The sequence below is a fragment of the Sus scrofa genome, chromosome 10 (genome assembly GCF_054392235.1).
Source record: "Sus scrofa isolate SSC_HxYL_T2T_F1_AM1 chromosome 10, Sscrofa_HxYL_maternal_Yorkshire_Landrace_v2.0, whole genome shotgun sequence".
Lineage (NCBI taxonomy): Eukaryota > Metazoa > Chordata > Mammalia > Artiodactyla > Suidae > Sus > Sus scrofa.
Window position 1 is genome coordinate 50,626,520 of NC_139392.1, and position 9,644 is coordinate 50,636,163.

Consider the following 9,644-nt stretch of genomic DNA (forward strand, 5'->3'; position numbering starts at 1 on the left):
TGAAGATTGCAGTTTGCTTTCTTTCTGTAAAGGTTTTTTTTTTAAATGAAAATGCTTATATTTACATTTGCATGCAGAAATAAATTTATTTATAAGCAGACGTGTGATACAATACTCAATTTTTTTTTAACACATGCATTAGTTCAAATTCCTAGGCCAAAAAAAAAATCCCTAGAAGATAAATGGCACTTTACACTTATTTCCAGTTGTTGGGAAGAGGGCTTTGAACCACAGCATCAGTAGCAAGATGAGCCATTCTCAGACAAGTCCCCACAAAGGCACCTGGCATGTATGAGAAAGAAGGGCTCACCTGGAGCTGGTGAGACAGGGTAGCCACTGGCAAAATCAAAATCCTCGGCTCCTTCCAGTTTGCAAAATAGACATGCAATCTCGCCTACTCTTTAGAAGAGTCCCACTTATGAGGTAGGTCTTATTATCATCATATTGTAGATAAATTTTAATGGTGAAGGCTGAGAACTGACTCTAACCCATATCTTGTGACCCTCTCATATATTTCTAATGAGTTTGGTGCTATGATTGAGTACCTGGCCCAAGCTCAAACCATCTAGGAAGTGGTAAAGCCCAAATCATGTAAATTCTCTAGATGATGCACATATGTGTATCCAAAATGCAAGTGTGGGATGTGACACTGTCCCATAAAACCTCCAGGACAAAGTTTACAAACATTATAAGCCCAAGAGGGACTGTTTTTAATATAAATCCTCACAATTTTGATTCTCCTCACTTTTCTCTCTGCCAGTCCCACAAGCTGAAACACTCTTATTGTCTCAACTGTAAATTACTTAAGGAAAGGACTTATATTTGAGTCAGCTTTCTCTTAAAAAGATGATCTCAACATCTTTATGATGATTAATGTTATGTGTCAACTGGACTGGCCACAGGGCACCCAGTTTAAACACTGTTTCTGGGTGTGTCTATGAGGGTGTTTCCAGATGACATTAGCATTTGAATCAAGGCTTGCTCCTTCGAATAAAGATGAGTTTCTCTTCCCCCACAATGGGTAGACAGGATCCAATCCATTGAGGACACAAATAGAACAAAAGAGGTGGAAGAAGGAGAAATATACCCCTTTATTCCTGCCTTACTGCCTGAGCTGGGACTTCTCATCTCATCATTTACACCACTGGCTCCCTTGGTTCTCAGGACCTTGAACAAGACTGAATTACAATATAAGATTTCCTGGGTCTTCAGCTTTCCTGGGTCTCCAGCTTTCAGAAGGCAGATCGTGGAACTTCACCTCCATAATAGCACAGTCAATTCTACATAATAATTCTCTAAGTGTGTGTCTATATATATGTGTGATAGATATAGATAGATGGCATGGATATAGATATAGATCATATCAGTTCTGTTTATGTAGAGCACTAATACAGTCATGGAAATGGTATGTAGAGGAAGGAAAAAATAGAAATAGTCAAGAAAAATAGGAGAGAGAAAGAAGGGAGGAGAACACAGGAAACACAGGAAGCTGTTCTTGTCACAGAGATTTCTTGAGTAGAAAATTTGAAAACTATTCACTTATCCTTCCAATAGCAAAAGAAAAATTTTAGAGTAAGATGCTGTCATCCATTAAAATATTTTTATATTCTGAATCAACCAAAGACTCCTTTGGGCATGATTTCTCCACTGTCTAGATATGGTAAGTCGTTAGCCTGGGGAATTTTAATTCAGGGATTCTGAAATCTTTGATCACTATTCGGAACATTTATTCTTATCATTCCATGTTGTTGCATGAAATGTCAAAAATTAATGGAATGAAAAAGGAGGTTCTTATTCTTATTTTCCTGTATGAGTAGAAAGGAGAGTGCTGCTTGGGGAACTGTGAGCTTGAAAGGATTTTTTTCCTAAGTCTAGAAGAGCAGGAGTTCCCACTGTTGCCACTGGGGATCAGCAGTGTCTCTGCAGCCCTGGGGTGCAAGTTCAATCCCCTACCCGCCACAGTGGATTAAGGATCTGGTGTTGCTACAGCTGTAGGCATAGGTCGAAAATGTGGTCGATTTGATCCCTGGTCTGGAAACCCCATGTGCCGCAGGGTATAATGGAGGAAAACATACAGTAATTAAAATCAGATCAGAGAAAGGACAATAGGTGGACAGCAGAGCCACTGTGTAAGACAAGAATAAGTGAGACAAGAATGAGAAGGTAACTCTCAAGTTGTAGCAGCTCTAACTTTTTTTATTATAAAATAACCATTATGAAAGCGAGTGGTCAATTAAATTTTACTTTGTGAAGTTTATTATTTACAAGAGATTAAAATGTTTGAAACCATGTTGATGTTGTTAACATTTTACTGAAGAACATATACAAAAACACACATAAGTCTCTACAGGTCAATGGATTTTCACACAAGCTGAATATATCTTTGCCATAAGCACCCAGATTTAAAAAACAAAACATTATCAGCATCTCAAAAGCTTCCCTCAGATTCCCTTAGTTTTGTATATTTTGGTTTTTGTATGAACAAATAAAAGCATATGTACTCTTTTGTGCCTGGATTATTTCATCTAACATCATGTCTCAGATTCATATATATTTTTACACATAAGTAGATCATCCCCATTGCTGTGTAGTAGTATGTGATTTTAACACAATTTATCTTCTCCACTGTTAATTGACATCTGTGTCATTCTCCAGTTTGAGGCAATTACAAACTGCTACAAATATTCTAGGATACATTTTTGGTGAACATAACATATGTACATACTTCCTAGAAATGGAATAGATTTTTTTTCATAGATAAGGTTGCATTTTCTTTTGAAGCATAGTTGATGTACAATATCATATAAGTTGCAGTTGTAGCTTAGAAGTCTGAGCTGCTGTTGTGGCTCAGTGTGGTAAGAATCAGACTAGTATCCATGAGGATGAGGATCATTCCTGGCCTCACTCAGTGGGTGAGGCATTGCCATAACCTATGGCATAGGTCACAGATATGGCTCGGATCTGGCACCGTTGGGGCCATGCTATAGTCCTGCAACTCAGATTCAACCCCTGGCCCCAGGAACTTCCATATGCCACAGGTGCAGCCACAAAAAAGAAAAAGAAAAAAAAAACTCATGACAGAAAAGACAATAGTAGATTTCATAATACATTCTTTAATATGCTGTTATTTCTTCCAGAGATATACTTGAAAAAAGAAATCTGTGATCCAATAGATCAGGGAAATTATACCTGAGTGAAAGAATTTATTTTCCTGGGAATTACTTAGTCTCAAGAGCTGAGCTGGGTCTTATTTGTCTTTTTGCTTTTGGTGTACATGACAACTCTGGTGGGAAACCTCCTCATCATGGTGACAGTTACCTGGGAATCTCATCTGCACACACCCATGTACTTCCTGCTCTTCAATCTCTTCATTCTTGACATCTGCTTCTCCTTCATCACAGCTCCTAAGGTCCTAGTTGATCTTCTGTCAGAGAGAAAGACCATCTCCTTCAATGGCTGTGTCACCCAAATGGTCTTCTTCCATCTTCTGGGGGGAGCAGATGTTTTCTCTCTATATATGATGGCCTTTGATTGCTATGTGGCCATCTCAAGACCCTTCCACTATCTGACCATCATGAGTAAGGAACAATGCACTAGCCTCATGGTGGCCTCTTGGGTGGGGGGCTTTGTCCATTCCACTGCACAGATCTCCCTGCTGCTCCCACTCCCCTTCTGTGGACCCAATGTTCCTGACACTTTCTACTGTGATGTCCCCCAGGTCCTCAAACTTGCCTGCACTGATACCTTCACCCGGAGCTCCTGATGATTTCCAACAATGGACTGGTCAGCTGGTTTATATTCTTCTTTCTCCTCATCTCTTATACAGTCATCCTCAGGATTCTGAGGCCTCACCAGGGGGAGGCCAGGAGGAAAGCCATCTCCATCTGCACCTCCCACATCACCATGGTGACCCTGCACTTCGTGCCCTGCATCTACGTCTATGCCCAGCCCTTCACCACCCTCCCCACAGATACTGCTATCTCCGTGACCTTCACTGTCATCTCTCTGCTGCTCAATCCTATGATCTATACCTTGAGGAACCACGAAATGAAATCATCCATGAGGAGACTAAAGAAATGACTGGAGCATTCAGAAAGGATTTAAATTCTGTGAGGACAATGATAAGCAATGAGGTCCCACATGATGGAAGATAGTATGAGAAAGGGATTGTGTGTGTGTGTGTGTGTGTGTGTGTGTGTGTGTGTGTGTGTATGACTGGGTCACTTTGCTGTATAGCAAAAAATTGGCACAACATTGTAAATCAACTTTAATTTTTAAAAAAGAAATTTTTGAATATGAAAATAATTCTATGAATATGAGCCAATACCAACATGTAAAGACAAACATCAAATTTCATTTTCTCAAAAATGGGAAGAAGGCTCAGCTTTAAAGAACTCAACTAGTATCCATGAGGATGCACGTTCCATCTCTGGCCTCACTCAGTGTGTTCAGGATCCGGTGTTGCCATGAGCTGTGGTGTAGGTTGTAAATCAACTGTACCCCAATACAAAATTTTTAATTTAAATGTTTAAAATATTTCTTTATAGGTGTTCCCACCGTGGCTCAGTGGAAACAAATCTTACTGGCGTCCATAAGGACCCAGGTTCAATCCCTGGCCTTGCTCAGTGGGTTAAGAATACAGCATTGCCATGAGATGTGGTGTAGGTTGCAGACATGGCACTGATCTGGTGTAGCTGTAGGCTGGCAGCTACACCTCGGATTCTACCCCTAGCCCGGGAACCTCATATGACAAGGGTGCACCCCTAAAAAGACAAAAATTAAATTAAATTAAATTAAATTTTTAAAAATTTCTTTACAAAAGGCAGATAGTAAGCTCAGATCTGGCAGCTTGGATACGGCATTGCTGTGGCTGTGGCTTAGCTGCAGCTCCAAATCAACCCCTAGCCTGGGAACTTCCATATGCCACAGGTGTGGCCCTAAAAAGCAAAGTGAATAGAATAGAATAGAATAAGAACTTTTTTAATATGAAAAACAATTCTATGAGAACAAGATAATACAAAATGTTAAGATAAATATCAAATTTCGCTTTCTCAAAATGGGAAGAGATCACCATAATGCCAAAAGCAATTAATATCTATGGATACCATAGGGTCTTAATGAGGTTGGTCCTATAGTATGTGCTGGGAACCTATATGTGATACCATTTTAAAGTGAGTCCCATTCACACCTTCCACTACCTGATTTCAATTATTCATCCCACAGGTATTTACAGAGCACTAATTATGTGCCTGACAGTGTTAGGAGTCAAACTGCTGCAGAAGGATTCAATAGAGGCACTATCTTAGAAGCCTACCTCAAGTTGCTTTCACGAAGACAAGAACAAAGTGTAGTGGAAATATTGCAGGCACTTTTCCTGAGAGTTTCAAAAGATGTTTGACAATATACCCCTTACTATTGCCAAGGGTAGCAAGACAGAGAAGGACAATCCAAGCAAATAAATCAGTATGTGCAGAGGGAGAGGCTGGTGCAGAGTAGGTCACACTTGTGCAATGGTGAGCTCACTGTAGCCACAAAGCCAGACACCCATGGAGTGAAGACCAGTATTTGATATTTAAAAGGAAATCGGGAAAAGAGAACTCTAGCTGTGGTCCCCCAAACAATGCAAATCCACACTTTTGCCTGGGGAGAGAAGATCCCCAAATGGCTCCAAGATTTCTCCCTGGGCAGAAATAGGTAATGTTCTATGTGGGAGTATTCATACAGAAATAACACTGACAGGCAGAGACTGTAGACAGTGCACCTGAATTTCTGAAAGGCTTAAGCAAAGACAGGTGCTAAGCAGGGCGGGCGGGGGGGAGAAAAAATTGGGAGTTTGAGGTTGACATATACACATTACCACCTACAGAATAGATAACTAGCAAGGACCTAGTGTATAGCACAGGGAACTCAGTTCCATATTCTTCACATAATCAAAGACATTTATGAAGAAACCCACAGCAAATATAATACTCGATGGAGGAAAAGCTGAAAGCCTTCCCATTAAAATCTGGAACAAGACAAGGATGCCCACTCTCACCACTGTTATTCATCAGAGGACTGGAAGTCCTAGCCCCAGCAATCAGACAAGCAAAAGAAATGAAAGTTACCCAAATTGGAAGAGAAGAGGTAAAATTGTCACTGCATGCAGGTGACATGATACTACACATAGAAAACCCCAAGGACTCCCCACAAAAACTACTTGAACTGATCAACAAATTCAGCAAAGTATAAGGGCACAAGATGAACATTCAGAAATCAGTTCCATTTCTGGATACTAACAATGACATATTAGAAAAGGCTATATGCTGAGAACTATTAAATATTAATCAAGGACACTAAAGAGGACTCATAGAAATGGAGAGATATTCCATGCTCCTTGGTTGGAAGAATTAATATCATAAAAATGTCCATACTACCCAAAGCAATCTACAGATTCAGTGTAATCTCTATCAAATGATCGATGACATTCTTCATAGATCTGTAACAAACAATCCAAAAATGTATATGGAAGCATAAGAGACCTCAAACTGCCTAGGCAATCCTGAGGAAAAACAAAAACCAAACAAACAAACAAACAAAAAACAAGCAGGAGGCATAACATTCCCAGACTTCAGGCAATACTACAAAGTGAAAGTAATGAAGACAGGGTGGTGCTGGTACCAAAACTGACACACAGACGAAAGGAACAGAAGAGAGAAACCAGAAAGAAACCCAGACGCCTTGGGTCAATTAAACGTCAATCAATGAGGCAGGAATATAAAATGGGAAAAAGATCGTCTTTTCATTAAGGGGTGCTGGGAAAACCAGACAGATGCGTGTAAAACAATGCAACTGGAACACACTCTCACACCATGGACAAAAAATAAGCTCAAAATGCAGTAGAGACTTGAAAGGCAAGACAAGACACCGTCAAACACCTAGAGGGAACATATACTATATTAATTCTCTGTACCAATCTGGTGCTGGCCATAACCAAACTTGGCCCTAGAGGGAGGGCCAGACTGTTCCTCAGAGGAGCATCCCTAGATTAGCGAGGGGCACTTGCTGGTCTCCTACCTTGCCGTTGGCTGCTGAAGCTGCAGGAAGATCTCTGACCCAAGGCAGGGGGACCTACCCCAACCGCGCAGCTGGCTGTGAATCCTGCTTCTAAGGAAAGTCAGGTCGAATTGCCACGCTGGAGAAAGAGAACGGGCATTTGTGGGCGTGGCAATGGGCGGAGCGATAGGCCCCCCCTTTCTGTGCGTGCTGGGCTTCTGAAACGCGGGAGACTAGCAGGTGGCCTAGGAGCTGGGCAGATGGAGAACAAAGGCGGACCACTGGGCCCTACGTGCCTGCACCGCGCCAGGCGGACCTGCCCAGCTGGAGAGCAAAGGGGGGTCGCGGAGGTCTGCGAGCCTGCGCAGGACCTGCCAAGACCATGAGGACCTGCCGGCCAGGCAACGCCCCTTGCCCCCGTGGCCCCCCTAGAGGGCGCGCTGAAAGGAAGAGGACAACCCTGGAGAGCTCCGCCTCAGCTTCAGGCCAACTTGAAGGTAAGTGCTTGCAAAACCAAATTGGGGCCAGCGTGTGGTGGGCGAGGGGGAGTAAGCGGCGCTCTCATTGGGAATGCATATCAAGATCAATTCACACAAAGATCAAGTCTCAGGACAATTTCTTAGACAGGTAGGGGAAAAGCCACACAACACCGTCCCCTGCACACATTAGGGCAAGCTGGGTAGTGATCATTTCTGCAGTTACCACAACCCTTCGGTTAGCCTGTCACTTAGGCTCTTTTCCCACTAGGTGGCAGTCAAGTCAAATAGCAGGCAAAGTCCAACTCCTTCATATTTCACCCAGAAATGGAGATTTGCTTGTCTTCAGAAAATTGACAACCCACTGGCTGGACTCACCAAGAAGATTTGAGAAAAACAGCAACAACAACAACAAACTAATTAACAAAATTTCAACAGATAATGCAGAAATAAAAAAATAATAACCATAGAAGACGTCTATGAACAATTATATGCCAACGAATTTGACAACCTAGAAGAAATGCACAACTTTCTGGAGACTCACAGCCTGCCAAAACTAAATAAAGAAGAAATATATCAACTGAAGGGACCAATCACTAGAAATGCAAGTGAATATATAATAAAAAAAAATTCTCTACAAACCAAAGTCCAGGACCAGATGGCTTCACAGGAGAATTCTCCCAAACATACAAAGAAGAACTTATACTCATCCTCCTTAAACTTTTCCAATAGGTTGAAGAAGGAACACTCCCAAAGACATTCTAGGAAGCCACGATCACCCTGATACCAAAACCAGACAGAGATACTACCAAGAAAGGAAAATTATAGGCTAATAACGTTGATGTATATAGATGCTAAAATGCTCAACGAATTCTAGCCAACTGAATCCAACAACATATAAAAAAGGTCACACACCACGACCAGGTGGGATTCATCCCAGGTTCACAAGGATGGGTTCAACATACACAAATCATCCAACATCATACACCACATGAACAGAAGTCAATCCACATGATCATTTCCACAGAGGCAGAAAAAGCATTTGACAAAGTCCAACATCCCTTCCTGCTAAAGCCTCTTACCAAAGTGGGTATAGCGGGAACATTCCTTAACAAAATCAAAGCCATTTGTGAATAAGCCCACAGCAAATATACTACTCAATGGAGCAAAGCTGAAAGCCTTCCCATTAAAATCTGGAACAAGACAAGATGCCCACTCTCACCACTGCTATTCAACATAGTTCTGGAAGTCCTAGCCACAGCCATCAGACAAGCCAAAAAATAAAAGTTATCCAAATTGGAAGAGAAGAGGTAAAATTGTCACTGCATGCAGACAACATGATACTTCATATAGAAAACCTTAAGGACTCCACACAAAACCTATCTGAACTGATCAACAAATTCAGCCAAGTAGCAGGGCACAAGATGAACATTCAGAAATCAGGTACATTTCTGTACACTAACAATGACATATTAGAAAAGCGACACAAAATTGCAATACCTTTAAATTGCACCCCAAAAAAATCAGCTGCCTAGAAATAAACCTGACCTAGGAGGTGAAAGACTGATATGCTGAGAACTACTAAATATTAATCAAGGAAATTAAAGAGGATTCAAAGCAATGGAGAGATATTCCATGCTCCTCAATTGGAGGAATTAATATCATAAAAATGTCCATACTACCCAAAGCACTCTACAGACTCAGTGTAATCTCTGTCAAATGATCGATGACATTCTTCATAGAACTGTAATGAACAATCCAAAAATGTATGTGGACCCATAAAAGACCCAGAATTGCCTAGGCAATCCTGAGGATCAAAACAAAACAAAAGAAGCAGGTGGCACAACTCTCCCAGACTTCAGGCAATATTACAAAGCTCAAGTACTTAAGACAGGGTGGTGCTGGTACCAAAACTGACACACAGACAAAAGGAACAGAATAGAGAAACCAGAATAAACCCAGTTGCCTTTGCCCGCTTAATCTTCAATCAATGAAGCAGGAATCTAAAATGGGAAACAGACCGTCTTTTCATTAAGTGGTGCTGGGAAAACCAGACAGATGCATGTAAATCAATGCAACTGGAACACACCCTCACACCAGGGACAAAAAGAAACTCAAAAGGCAGTAAAGACT

General features: G+C 41.4%; 1 pseudogene; it reads left to right on the plus strand.

Moving 5' to 3' along the window:
• Window positions 1–3,175: 3,175 nt before the first annotated feature.
• On the plus strand, window positions 3,176–4,104 carry LOC110258653 (olfactory receptor 4D9-like; annotated as a pseudogene).
• The last annotated feature ends 5,540 nt before the right edge of the window (window positions 4,105–9,644 follow it).